Below are 14,787 nucleotides of genomic sequence, written 5' to 3' on the forward strand. Positions count from 1 at the left end.
TGCCAATGCAGGGGACATGGGTTCGAGCCCTGGTCCGGGAAGATCCCACATACCGCAGAGCAACTAAGTCCGTGCGCCACAACTACTGAGCCTGCGCTGTAGAGACCATGAGCCACAACTACTGAGCCCACGCGCCTAGAGCCTGTGCTCCGCAACAGGAGAAGCCACTGCAATGAGAAGCCTGCACACCACAACGAAGAGTAGCCCCCGCTCGCTGCAGTGAGAGAAAGCCTGCATGCAGCAACGAAGACCCAACACAGCCATACATACATACATACATACATACATACATAAATTTTTTTAAAAAATTGAAAGTTTTTTTCCATGAACGATTCTTCCCTGACAGATTTGTGGAGAGATTAGCTGATTTTTTGGGTCCCTGAATATAGTTTATAGAAATTTGGAAGGACCATGTGAAAAGAGATTAATGTGAACTGACAGAGTTTTGGGGGTTCAAAGCAAAAATTCAACTTTGGAAAAGTGAGGTTAAAAATTATTCCCTGGTAGGGCTTCCCTGGTGGCGCAGTGGTTGAGAGTCTGCCTGCCGATGCGGGGGACACGGGTTCGAGCCCTGGTCTGGGAAGATCCCACGTGCCACGGAGCAGCTAGGCCCGTGAGCCGCAGTTGCTGAGCCTGCGCGTCTGGAGCTTGTGCTCACAGCAGGGGAGGCCGCGATAGTGAGAGGCCCGCGCGCCGCGATGAAGAGTGGCCCCCACTTGCCGTAACTGGAGAGGGCCCTCGCACAGAAACGAAGACCCAACACAGCCATAAATAAATAAATAAATAAATAAATAAATAAATAAATGGATCATCACGTTTAAAAAAAAAAAAAAAAATTATTCCCTGGTAGTGTTGCTGTTATACTTTGAATCATAAAGACAAAAATTTTAATGGAGTAGAGTAACATTTGTGAATAACTTCAGGGAAAGAATCATCATTTAAAAACTATTAAAATGTTCAACTGGGGCTTCCCTGGTGGCGCAGTGGTTGAGAATCTGCCTGCCAATGCAGGGGACACAGGTTCGAGCCCTGGTCTGGGAAGATCCCACATGCCACGGAACAACTAGGTCCGTGAGCCACAACTACTGAGCCTGCGCGTCTGGAGCCTGTGCCCCCGCAACAAGAGAGGCCGGGACAGTGAAAGGCCCGCGCATCGCAATGAAGAGTAGCCCCCGCTTGCCGCAACTAGAGAAAGCCCTCGCACAGAAACGAAGACCCAACACAGCCAAAAATATTAATTAATTAATTAATTAATTTTTTAAAAAAAGTTCAACTGGATTTAAATGATTTCAAGAATGAAATAGAAATTCTGGCTAATGGCGGGAAAAACCCATAAATTCTCCTTTTCCATTTACCACCACCTACTTGAGAAAAAAAGCATTTCTCATTAATAACCACAATCAAGATTTTGAAGAAATCATGAGTAAAAAGTCCTGATCAGGAATTGTGTGTAGCCATTTCTGGCATAAAACCTTATGTAAAGTGCATATTCAAAAAATATGCTCGAGTATGTCATTAAAAATGTGAAAAGTTTATTTCGATATTATACAAGGAAAGACTATCTCCTCTAATACTGTATATTTTATTTTTTGTCATAACTATATAAAATAAATACAGAGACTTCCCTGGCAGTCCAGTGGTAAAGACTCCTAGCTTCCACTGCAGGGGTCACTGGTTCCATCCCTGGTCTGGGAACTAAGATCCCACATGCCACGCAGTGTGGCCAAAAAAACACAAAAAAACAAAGTAGTACATGTTTTCACCAAACCCCCTTCCCATCCCTTTCTCCGCACCCCCATACCTCCTCCGAAATGGAGCCAGAGCCACAGCCAGGGTGATGTTTCTTCTGAGCTGTAGGTAGTCTTGCTCCAGCTCTGGGAGCCCAAGGACCAGGACTGAGAACATCTAATAATAACAGTGGCAGCTAACATTTATTGAGGACTTAATTTATGCCAGACACTAAATACATAATCTTATTTAATTCTCACAGTAACCCTCTGTGGTAGGTATTATTATTCTACTGTTCTCCTTCATTATAAAGATGTGGAGCTAAGACTATAAGAGATTAAGTCATTTGCCAAAACTCACACGGCCAGTAATTGATGGAGTCAGGATTTGCACCCAGGTAGTTCAGCAGCCCTGGGTGCGTGGCTCCTCCCCTCTGAATACCCCTCAATGTACCTGCTCCTCTGGGCCCCTTTCTGCTCCCCTTGGGCCTCAGCTTTTCATCTGCAGTGGTTGGCTGTGTAGAGGGGTCGATGTCAGGGCTGTCCCAGGTCAAGCTACAGGCTGAACAGGTGACCACACAGCAGGACAGGCCCAGCTGGGGCTGCTGACGTCTACAATTAGGGGAAGCGGGGAGTAATGAATGTACCAGCCCCTGGTCTAGCCTGACGCTAAGCCCCAGTCTAGGGAAAAGGCCTGGACTTTCCCCTACACTCCTGTCTGGAGCTGATCACAGGGCAATACAGCGGATGCCGTCATCCAGGGGACAGGGATGTGCTAGAAGGGAGATCTTTAGAAGAGAATGAGGCCTGAATACCAGGTAAAGGGCAGGAAAGGGCTCAGTGCCTGCAGCACGTCCTGGCAGTAGTTGAGGGGATGAAATGGCCAGAGAGGAGGCTGACCCTCAAGGCATCTCCAGAGCTTGAGTCCCTCTATAGCCAGCTGCAACTCCCAACCCCTCTGGACTATGTCCTTTCACTCAGACCAAGGCAGACTCTTGGTACCACCTCCAAGCCCCATCTAGCTCTGTCTCCCACATTTTGCCACTATCATGGCTTCAGATCACCCCTTAGCTCTCCCAAGTCTCTCTACCCATCCTGCAAGGTCCAAAGCCAATCCCACCCCCTGCAGAAAAACTTCTAAGTCCAAGTTAAGTTTCCTTTCCTGATGATTGATTTATTGATTTCCTTTTCTTTTCCTATTTGCCATTCTCAGGGAATCAAGCTAATTTTTTAATGTTATATAGCCTTTTGTTTGTATGTATCCTGGCAAAATATATTGGTGGGTTTTTTTTTTAGCTTTATTTATTTATTTTTCTTAAAGCATTTATTTATTTATATTTTTATTTTTTTTCATTTCTGATTTTATTGTCTTCTCTCTTTTTTCCTTAGTCAATCTAGCTAAAGGTTTATCAATTTTATTAACCTTTCAAATAACCAACTTTTGGTTTCATTGATTTTCTCTATTGTTCTGTTCTCTATATCATTTATCTCTACTCTAACTTGTATTTTTTTCTTCCCTCTGCTAACTTTGGGTTTATTTTTTTATTTTTATTTTTTTTAACATCTTTATTAAAGTATAATTGCTTTACAATGGTGTGTCAGTTTCTGCTTTATAACAAAGTGAATCAGTTATACATGTACATATGTCCCCATATCTCTTCCCTCTTGCATCTCCCTCCCTCCCACCCTCCCTACCCCACCCCTCTAGGCGGGCACAAATCACTGAGCTGATCTCCCTGTGCTATGCAGCTGCTTCCCACTAGCTATCTATTTTACGTTTGGTAGTGTATACATGTCCATGTCACTCTCTCACTTTGTCCCACCTTACACTTCCCCCTCCCTGTATCCTCAAGTCCATTCTCTAGTAGGTCTGCGTCTTTATTCCCGTCTTGCCCCTAGGTTCTTCTGACCTTTTTTTTTTTTTTTTTTAGATTCCATATATATGTGTTAGCGTACGGTATTTGTTTTTCTCTTTCTGACTTACTTCACTCTGTATGACAGTATCTAGGTCCATCCACCTCACTACAAACAACTCAGTTTCGTTCCTTTTTATGACTGAGTAATATTCCATTGTATATATGTGCCACATCTTCTTTATCCATTCATCTGTTGATGGACACTTTTAGGTTGCTTCCATGTCCTGGCTATTGTAAATAGAGCTGCAAGGAACATTTTGGTACATGACTCTTTTTGAATTATGGTTTTCTCTGGGTATATGCCCAGTAGTGGGATTGCTGGGTCATATGGTAGTTCTATTTTTAGCTTTTTAAGGAACCTCCATACTGTTCTCCATAGTGGCTGTTTCAATTTGCATTCCCACCAACAGTGCAAGAGGGTTCCCTTTTCTCCACACCCTCTCCAGCATTTATTGTTTCTAGATTTTTTGATGATGGCCATCCTGACCGGTGTGAGATGATATCTCATTTTAGTTTTGATTTGCATTTCTCTAATGATTAATGTTGAGCATTCTTTCATGTGTTTGTTGGCCATCTGTATATCTTCTTTGGTGAAATGTCTATTTAGGTCTTCTGCCCATTTTTGGATTAGGTTATTTTTTTGATATTGAGCTGCATGAGTTGCTTGTGTGTTTTGGAGATTAATCCATTGTCAGTTGCTTCATTTGCAAATATTTTCTCCCATTCTGAGGGTTGTCTTTTCGTCTTGTTTATGGTTTCCTTTGCTGTGCAAAAGCTTTGAAGTTTCATTAGGTCCCATTTGTTTATTTTTGTTTTTATTTCCATTTCTCTAGGAGCTGGGTCAAAAAGAATCTTGCTGTGATTTATGTCATAGAGTGTTCTGCCTATGTTTTCCTCTAAGAGTTTAATAGTGTCTGGCCTTACATTTAGGTTTTTAATCCATTTTGAGTTTATTTTGGTGTATGCTGTTAGGGAGCGTTCTAATTTCATTCTTTTACAAGTAGCTGTCCAGTTTTTCCATCACCACTTATTGAAGAGGCTGTCTTTTCTCCACTGTATATTCTTGCCTCCTTTATCAAAGATAAAGTGACCATATGTGCGTGGGTTTATCTCTGGGCTTTCTATCCTGTTTCATTGATCTATATTTCTGTTCTTGTGCCAGTACCATACTGTCTTGATTACTGTAGCTTTGTAGTATAGTCTGAAGTCAGGGAACCTGATTCCTCCAGCTCCGTTTTTCTTTCTCAAGATTGCTTTGGCTATTTGGGGTCTTTTGTGTTTCCATACAAATTGTGAAATTTTTTGTTCTAGTTCTGTGAAAAATGCCAGTGGTAGTTTGATAGGGATTGCATTGAATCTGTAGATTGCTTTGGGTAGTAGAGTCATTTTCACAATGTTGATTCTTCCAATCCAAGAACATGGTATATCTCTCCATCTATTTGTATCATCTTTAATTTCTTTCATCAGTGTCTTATAATTTTCTGCATACAGGTCTTTTGTCTCCTTAGGTAGGTTTATTCCTAGATATTTTATTCTTTTTGTTGCAATGGTAAATGGCAGTGTTTTCTTAATTTCAGTTTCAGCTTTTTCATCATTAGTGTATAGGAATGCAAGAGATTTCTGTGCATTAATTTTGTATCCTGCTACTTTACCAAATTCACTGATTAGCTCTAGTAGTTTTCTGGTAGCATCTTTAGGATTCTCTATGTATAGTATCATGTCATCTGCAAACAGTGACAGCTTTACTTCTTCCTTTCCAATTTGGATTCCTTTTATTTCTTTGTCTTCTCTGATTGCTGTGGCTAAAATTTCCAAAACTATGTTGAATAATAGTGGTGAGAGTGGGCAACCTTGTCTTGTTCCTGATCTTAGTTGACATGGTTTCAGTTTTTCACCATTGAGGACGATGTTGGCTGTGGTTTTGTCATACATGGGCTTTATTATGTTGAGGAAAGTTCCCTCTATGCCTACTTTCTGGAGGGTTTTTATCATAAATGGGTGTTGAATTTTGTCGAAAGCTTTCTCTGCATCTATTGAGATGATCGTATGGTTTTTCTCCTTCAATTTATTAATATGGTGTATCACATTGATTGATTTGCATATATTGAAGAATCCTTGCATTCCTGGGATAAACCCCACTTGATCATAGTGTATGATCCTTTTAATGTGCTGTTGGATTCTGTTTGCTAGTATTTTGTTGAGGATTTTTGCATCTATGTTCATCAGTGATATTGGCCTGTAGTTTTCTTTCTTCGTGACATCTTTGTCTGGTTTTGATATCAGAGTGATGGTGGCCTCGTAGAATGAGTTTGGTAGTGTTCTTCCCTCTGCTATATTTTGGAAGAGTTTGAGAAGGATAGGTGTTAGCTCTTCTCTAAATGTTTGATAGAATTCGCCTGTGAAGGCATCTGGTCCTGGGCTTTTGTTTGTTGGAAGATTTTAAATCACAATTTCAATTTCAGTGCTTGTGATTGGTCTGTTCATATTTTCTATTTCTTCCTGGTTCAGTCTCGGCAGGTTGTGCATTTCGAAGAATTTGTCCATTTCTCCCAGGTTGTCCATTTTATTGGCATAGAGTTGCTTGTAGTAATCTCTCATGATCGTTTGTATTTCTGCAGTGTCAGTTGTTTATTCTCCTTTTTCATTTCTAATTCTATTGATTTGAGTCTTCTCCCTTTTTTTCTTGATGAGTCTGGCTAATGGTTTATCAATTGTGTTTATCTTCTCAAAGAACCAGCTTTTAATTTTATTGATCTTTGCTATCATTTCCTTCATTTCTTTTTCATTTATTTCTGATCTGATCTTTATGATTTCTTTCCTTCTGCTAACTTTGGGGATTTTTGTTCTTCTTTCTCTAATTGCTTTAGGTGTAGGGTTAGTTTGTTTATTTGAGATGTTTCTTGTTTCTTAAGGTAGGCTTGTATAGCTATAAACTTCCCTCTTAGAACTGCTTTTGCTGCATCCCATAGGTTTTGGGTCGTTGTGTTTTCATTGTCATTTGTTTCTAGGTATTTTTTGATTTCCTCTTTGATTTCTTCAGTGACCTCTTTGTTATTAAGTAGTGTGTTGTTTAGCCTCCATGTGTTTGTGTTTCTTACAGATTTTTTCCTGTAATTGATATCTAGTCTCATAGCATTGTGATCAGAAAAGATACTTAATATGATTTCAATTTTCTTAAATTTACCAAGGCTTGATTTGTGACCCAAGATATGATCTATCCTGGAGATTGTTCCATGAGCACTTGAGAAGAAAGTGTATTCTGTTGGTTTTGGATGGAATGTCCTATAAATATCAATTAAGTCCATCTTGTTTAATGTGTCATTTAAAGCTTGTGTTTCCTTATTTATTTTCATTTTGGATGATCTGTCCATTGGTGTAAGTGGGGTGTTAAAGTCCCCTACTATGATTGTGTTACTGTTGACTTCCCCTTTTATGGTTGTTGGTATTTGCCTTATGTATTGAGGTGCTCCTATGTTGAGTGCATAAATATTTACAATTATACAATATTTACAATTATACAATTATTTACAATTATATCTTCTTCTTGGATTGATCATTATATAGTGTCTGTCTTTGTCTCTTGTAATAGTCTTTATTTTAAAGTATATTTTGTCTGATATGAGAATTGCTACTCCAGCTTTCTTTTGATTTCCATTTCCATGGAATATCTTTTTCCATTCCCTCACTTTCAGTCTGTATGTGTGCCTAGGTCTGAAGTGGGTCTCTTGTAGACAGCATATATACGTGTCTTGTTTTTGTATCCATTCAGCCAGTCTATGGCTTTTGGTTGGAGCATTTAATCCATTTACATTTAAGGTAATTATCGATATGTATGTTCCTATTACCATTTTCTTAATTGTTTTGGGTTTATTATTGTAGATCTTTTCCTTCTCTTGTGTTTCCTGCCTAAAGATGTTCCTTTAAAGTATATTGTTGTGTCTGCATGTATTTGTAATGTATCTAAGGGTGTTTATTTATTTATTTTATTGTTTTGGCTGCATCGGGTCTTAGTTGTGGCACATGGGATCTTCATTGAGGCATGTGGGATCTTTCGTTGCGGCGCACAGGCTCTTTGTTGCGGTGCTTAGGCTCCTCTCTAGTTGTGGTGTGTGGGCTCCAGAGCACGTGGGCTCTGTAGTTTGCCACACGCAGGCTCTCTCATTGAGGCGCACAAGCTCAGTAGTTGTGGCACACGGGCTTAGTTGCCCCGCAGCGTGTGGGATCTTAGTCCCTGACCAGGGATTGAACCTGCATCCCCTGCATTGGAAGGCGGATTCTTTACCACTGGACTACCAGGGAAGTCCCTCTAAGGGTGTTATGTTGTATACTTCATTCTGTTTCCTACTTGTTTACACAGCAATATATACTTTTAATTTTTTAAACTTCTTTGTTTTGTAATAATTTCAGACTTAGAAAAAGTTATAAAACTAATACAAAGAATTCTCACATACTCTTCACCCAGCTTCCCCAAATGTTACCATTTTACACAATCACAGTACAATTATCAAAAACAGGAAATTAACATTGTATAATACTATTAATTAATCTATTCACATTTCACCTTGAACTTTATTCAGATTTTACCAGTTTTTCTCCCATGCCCCCTGCAGTGGAGCACGGAGTCTTAACCACTGGACCACCAGGGAAGTCTCTCTAATTTTCTTTTAATTTCTATTTATCTGATGACTACTTAGTTTGAGCATTTGTTCATGTGCCTGTTAGCCTTATGGCTTGCTTTCCTTTTCATATCCTTTGTAGACCTGTTTGCCTCTGAAGGCCTCTCCAAAGTTTTACCTTCCGTGGGGGCTACACTGGTGGTCCCAATCCTGTGGGAAGCCTGGATGTCAGCCAGGGATTCTACACACTATACTGTGGGGGACTCACAGATGCCTCTCTGTCTCTGATTTCTTGACCTGTTTGAACAAACTTCCCTAACTCTGGTCCTCAGCACCCCCTTCTTTTCCAAGCCTCCCTTTGGATCAAGGCCATGATAGAGTCATATTCATTCCTCCCTACTGACCCTTAGAATGCAACTCCTGTGCCCTCCACACACCTCCACTCAGCCCTGTATGTGTCCACAAGCTGTCTTTCCCTCCCCAAAGCTAACCTTTTATCAGAAAACTCCAGAGACACCCCACTGTCCAAAATCCCCTGAAAGGTTGCTGTGTGGGGTCCTCTCAGGGGAAGGAGGCACTGTAGAAGCTACCAGCAGAACAAGGCATCCAGGAGGTTTCACTCTTGTCAAGGCCTTGGGCTACCTATCTGGAGCATAGCATGAGGATAAAACATGGGGCACCCTCTCCTCAAAGAGGCAAGGGTGTATGGGAAAGATGGAAGAACTTCAGAAGAACCTGGGGCCTGAGTGCCAGGAAACCACAGGAAGGAGGCAGTGGGGCAGCCAGGACAGGGAGAGAAATACCTACGACCTGCAGTGGTTTTTGAGAAATGATGGCCATGGCCCTGGGGCACCTCCACGGCCAGGCCCCTCCCTCATCAGCCTTAGCACCTAAACCCTTCCAGATTACGCCCTTCTGTTCAAAAGTAGACTCTTGGCACCTCCCCGCCATCTTTGTCTCACACACAGACTCCTGCCTTTATCGTGGCTGCCTTCCTCTACTCCTGTCCTTATTTGAACCACTTCCCTCCCTCTGCTGCCCACCCCAGCATCCCACAAAATCCAGATCTAATCACAGGTTTTCTAGGGTGCTTTTTCTCGGTCCAAGTCTCCTTCTTTGTCTCCACTTACCTTCCTCCTCAGGAAAAAAGGAGGCACCTTCTGGCAGGTGCCCAAGGGAAGGGGGCTGGAACCGTAGCATGAAGTGGAAGGGAGTCTCTTCATCTCAAAGGGCTGGGTGTCCTCCAACACTGCCTTGAAGCTGCCATCTTTCTGGAGGTCACCATGGTCTGCAGAGCTCACAAGTCAAGGCTCTCAGTGACCATGGCCCTATAAAGTATAAAGCCCTGCAGTTTCCCACTTCATCTCCCTCCCACCCTACTTCCAGTGCTTCGGCCATTCCTGGCAGGACAAGCTGGGCCCTGCTGCCTGGTCTCCAGTCCTTATCTACTGCGGAACCCTCAGGTTGATTCTCCTCTCTCTCCTTATAATCGGGCTCATCACTCCAGACAGCCCATTACCACCTTCTCTGTGGGATCTTCCTTTACCCCTTCCCTAAGGCACAGAAAAGTGGCAATATTAAGCTATGAAGAATATATAGAGTTGAAATAGAGAACACAATAGAGGGGGAGAATAGTAGGCTGAATACAGATGAAGAATGAATAAGAGAATTGGAAGATCAGATTGAAGAATTCTCCCAGAAAACAGAAGAATAAAAATATAGAAAATATTAAGTTAAGAAAACAAAGAGAAATGGAAAATAGAAGGCCAGCAACTTGATAGTAGTCTCAGAAAAAGAGTAAGAATGAATAAACGAGAGGAGAAAATATTTGGAGAATGGAGGTAAATATGCCAGGATTAAACCTTACTGGACATAAAATCAAATTACAAACATCAATTGTATTTCTGCATATAAACAGATGCAGTTAGAAAATAAAATGTTTTAATTAACATTTAAATGGCAGTTAAAGATCAATTATTTAGAAATCTTAGAAATATATCTAACAGAGGACGTGTAAGTCCATTATGGAGAAAACGATATAACTTTTTAAAGAGATTAAAGAAGATGTAAATAAATGGAGTGATATACCATATTCACAGGCTGGTGGACTCAATATTACAAAGATGTCAGTTCTCTTCAAATTGATCTACAGATTCAATATAAATCCAATTAAAGCCTAACTTCCTTGATGGTCCAGTGGTAAAGAATCCGCCTTCCAGTGCAGGGGACGCAGGTTCGATCCCTGGTCAGGGAACTAAGATCCCACATGCCGCGGGGCCACTAAGCCCATGCGCCACAACTATTGAGCTCGTGCGCCTCAACGAGAGAGCCCACGTGCAGCAAACTGCAGAGCCCATGCGTTCTGGAGCCCTCTTGCCACAACTGGAGAGAGAAAACCTACATGCCACAACTAGAGAGAAGCCCGCACGCCAAAACGAAAGTCCCGTGTGCCGCAACTAAGACCCAACGCAGCCAAAGAAATAAGGAAAATAAATAAATTAAAAAAAAAAAAAAAAGCCTAACGGGTACTCATTGTTTTGTGGAACTTGACTCCAAAATTTATATAGAAATGAAAAAGGCCAAAAATAGCCATGATTCCTGAAGAAGAACAATATGAGAGGTTTTGCTCTATCAGATGATCAGATTTTTAAAATAAAGTTATAATAATTAGGACCGTAGTATTGGCACAAGGATAGAAAACTAGCCCAGTGGAACAAACAGCTCAGAAAAAGACCCATGCATAGTTGCATACTTGATTTAACAAAAATATGGCACTGGAGAGCAGTGGTACCAGGGCAGTTTTTTCAATAAATGATATTGGGACAATTGGGTGTCCAAATAGGAAGACAAGCAAACAAACACACCTAAATCAGGTGTTTACCTCACATCATATATCTAAAAAAATCAAATAATTCACAGACAGATTATAAACCTAAATGTGAAAAGCAAAGAAGATAACATAGGAGAATATATTTTTGACTTTGGGATAGTAAAAGATTTTTTAAACAAGACACCAAAATTACTAATGATAAAAGGAAGGGATTGATAAAATGGACTACATTAAAAATAATAACATATTTTCACCTAGAAACACTATAAACGGTGCAAAGGTAAACTACAGAATGGGAAAAGATATATTTGCGTCACGTAAAACGGTCAAAGATTTCATATCCAGATTATAAAATGAAATCCTACAACTCAACAAAAGATCGATAATCAATAGAAAAATATTTGATGGGGAATTCCCTGGTGGTCCAGTGGTTAAGACTCTGCGCTTTCACTGCAGAGGGCCTGGATTCAATCCCTGGTCAGGGAACTAAGATCCCACAAGCTACCAGAAAAAAATTTTAATTAAAAAAAAGAAAAAGAAAGAAAAATATTCGAAAGAGTTGAAGGAGCACGTCACAAGAGAATATCCAAATGGCCAGTAGGTATATGAAAAGGTGCTCAATTTCATTAGTTATCAGGGAAATGCCAATTTAAACTACATGAGATACTATGCTCCTCAGATTGGCAAAAATTAAAAATCGACAGTACCAAGGACTGGTAAGGATGTGGAACAACAGGGCCTCTTATACTCTGCTGAACCTAAAGTTGCTCTAAACAATAAAGTCTATATTACAAAAACAAGAAATCTCTGTATTTCTTCTAGTCACCGGACTGATGTAGCCTGAAATCAGACATAAAGCCAAATCCTGCAGGTTGCTGAATTACAGTGCCAGTTGAATTCACAAGATCTCCAGGTCTCTTATGTGAAATAAAAGTCTGCTGGTTGCTGGAAGAATGGGACCTTGGGAATTGGAATTGGAACATCAAGGTTGATTTGGATCGACCTGAGTTCCCTAAACACCAGCCCCCACTGAGTCTCCCTTGGTGGCAGAGGCAGCCCTTCCTCCCCAGTCTAATGGGGCTGGACCTGCATGACTTGGGGACCCTCTAAGGATTTTGCTTATCTTTCTCAGGATCCATTCACATCACCCCTTGGGGCCTCCATACCCATTACTGGATTCAGATTCCTGCATGTCCCAGGGAAAATAGAGTCAGACCTGTGAGGAGAAAGCCTAATTTATGTTGGCAGAAACCTCAGTGATATATGTGGGAATTGATTCTATGCATGATAGATCAGAGAGAAATAAATGTAATTTTAGATTGGGCCAAACGTTTTTTATTGTGGTAAAATATATATAACATAAAATTTGCCATTTTAACCCTTTTCAAGTGTACAATTAGGTGGCATTAATTATATTCACAATGTTGTGCGACCATCACCATTATCCGATTCCAAAACTTTTTTTTATCACCCCAAGCAGGCACCCATTGAGCAGTAACTCCCGCCCCTAGCTCCTGGTAACCTTTAACCTACTTTCTGTCTGTATAAATTTGCCTATTCTAGATATTTCATATAAGTGGAACCTTAAAATATTTGTCCTTTTTTGTTTGGATTATTTCCCCTAGAATAATATTTTCAGGGTTCATCCATGTGGTAGCAAGTCTGAACTTCATTCCTTTTTATGGCTGAACAATATTTCAGTATTTGTATATACTACATTTTGTTTATCTGTTCATCTGTTGATGAACACTTGGGTCATTTCCACCTTTTGGCTACTGTGAATTACAGTGAATGAATATTGGTGTACAAATATCTTTTTGAGTCCCTGTTTTCGATTCTCTTGTGTATATACCTAGGAGTGGAATTGCTGGGTCATATGGTAATTCTCTTTAGCTTTTTGAGGAACTGCCAGGCTGCTTTTACACAATGGCTGCATCATTTTACATTCCCACCAGCAATGTACAAAGGTTCCAATTTCTCCACATCCTCTCTGATGTTATTTTCTGATGACGATGATGATTTTGGCCATCCTAGTGGGTGTGAAATGTTATCTCATTGTGTTTTGATTTGCATATCCATAATAACTAATGATGTTGGGCAACTTTTCATGTGCTTGTTGGTTATTTATATATCTCCTTTGGAGAAATGTCTATTCAAGTCCTTTGCCCATTTTTAAATTGGGTTGTTAGTCTTTTTGTTGTTGAGTTGTAGGAATTCTTTATATATTATGGATATTAAACCCTCGTCAGATACGATTGGAAAATATTTTCTTCCATTCTATAGATTGCCTTCTCATTTTCTTGATATTATCCTCTTGATATTGTCCTTTGATGCACAAAAGTTTTTATTTTTATGAAGTCCAATTTATCTATTTGTCCTCTTGCTGCTTGTGCTTTTGGTATCACATTTAAGAACCTGTTGCCAAATCCAAGGTCATGAAGATTTACCCCTGTTTTCTTCTAAGAGTTTTATGGTTTTAGCTCTTGTATTTAGGTTGTCGATCCATTTTGAATTAATAGTATATGGTATGAAGTAGGCGTCCAACTTCATTCTTTTGCATGTAAAAATCCCGTTGCACCAGCACCATCTGCTGAAGAGACTGTCCTTACCCCATTGAATGGACTTGGCACTCTCATCAAAAACCACTTGGCCATTTGACTTTTTTTTTTCAAGATTGTTTTGACTATTGAGGGCCCCTTGAAATTCCATATGAATTTGAGGATTGGCATTTCCACATTTCTGCAAAAAGGCTGTTGGAATTTTGATAGAGATTTTGTTGAATCTGTAGGTTGCTTTGGGTAGTATTGACATCTTAATAAAAAATCTTCCAATCCATGAACACAGGATGTCTTTCCATTTATTTAGGTCTCCTTTAATTTCTTTCAGCCATAGTTTATAGTTTTCAATACACAAGTCTTTTGCCTCCTTGGTTAAATTTATTCCTAGGTATTTCTTTTAGATGCTATTGTAAATGGAATTGCTCTCAATTTCATTTTAAAACACAGCTGATTTTTATGTGTTGATCTTGTTCCTTGCAGCTTTGCTGAATTTATTAGCTCTAAGCCTTTTCTGCATCTGAAATGCCTTTTCTGCATCAATTGAGATGATCACATAGGTTTTTTTTCCTTTGTTCTATTAATGTGATGTATAACCTTGATCGATTTTCTGATGTTGAACCACTCTTGCATTCCTGGAATAAATCCCACTGGATCATGGTGTATAATCCTTTTAATATGCTGTTGGATTCTATTTGCTAGTATTTTGTTACGGATTTCTGCATCTGTATTCATACGCGATACTGGTCTGTAATTTTCTTGTGATGTCTTAATCTGGTTTTGGTAGGGCCAAACTTTTCAGTATGGGTTCACTTATCAGCATTCCTGGATGTACTGTGTTAGCTGAAGCAGCTAGGAGTATTGCTACGATTTGTCCTCTTGATTGATTGAAACCTGGGCTCAACAGTAGCCTATGTTAATTGAAGTTAAGATGCCAGATGTACAATGTAGAGGGAGGAATCCAAATGCTAGTGTCACTGGTGGTATAGTGGTGAGCATAGCTGCCTTCCAAACGTTTAGAGCGGTAAGAGTGTTGGAATCAATTCATCATGTGTAACCCATTTAACTAACCCTCTAACTACGTGGACACTCCTTTCACAAAGGCTTTGAGAAATGCATTATGAGGTGTGGCAGAGACTAGCT

At 40.0% G+C, this 14,787-nt stretch overlaps 1 protein-coding gene across 7 annotated transcripts in view; it reads left to right on the forward strand.

Moving 5' to 3' along the window:
• KANTR (KANTR integral membrane protein) overlaps nt 1–14,787 on the forward strand; it is a 62,183-nt gene that overhangs the window by 40,413 nt on the left and 6,983 nt on the right. The gene's annotated exons all lie outside the window — the stretch shown is intronic.

This window comes from Balaenoptera borealis (assembly GCF_965194805.1).
Source record: "Balaenoptera borealis genome assembly, chromosome: X".
Taxonomy (NCBI): domain Eukaryota; kingdom Metazoa; phylum Chordata; class Mammalia; order Artiodactyla; family Balaenopteridae; genus Balaenoptera; species Balaenoptera borealis.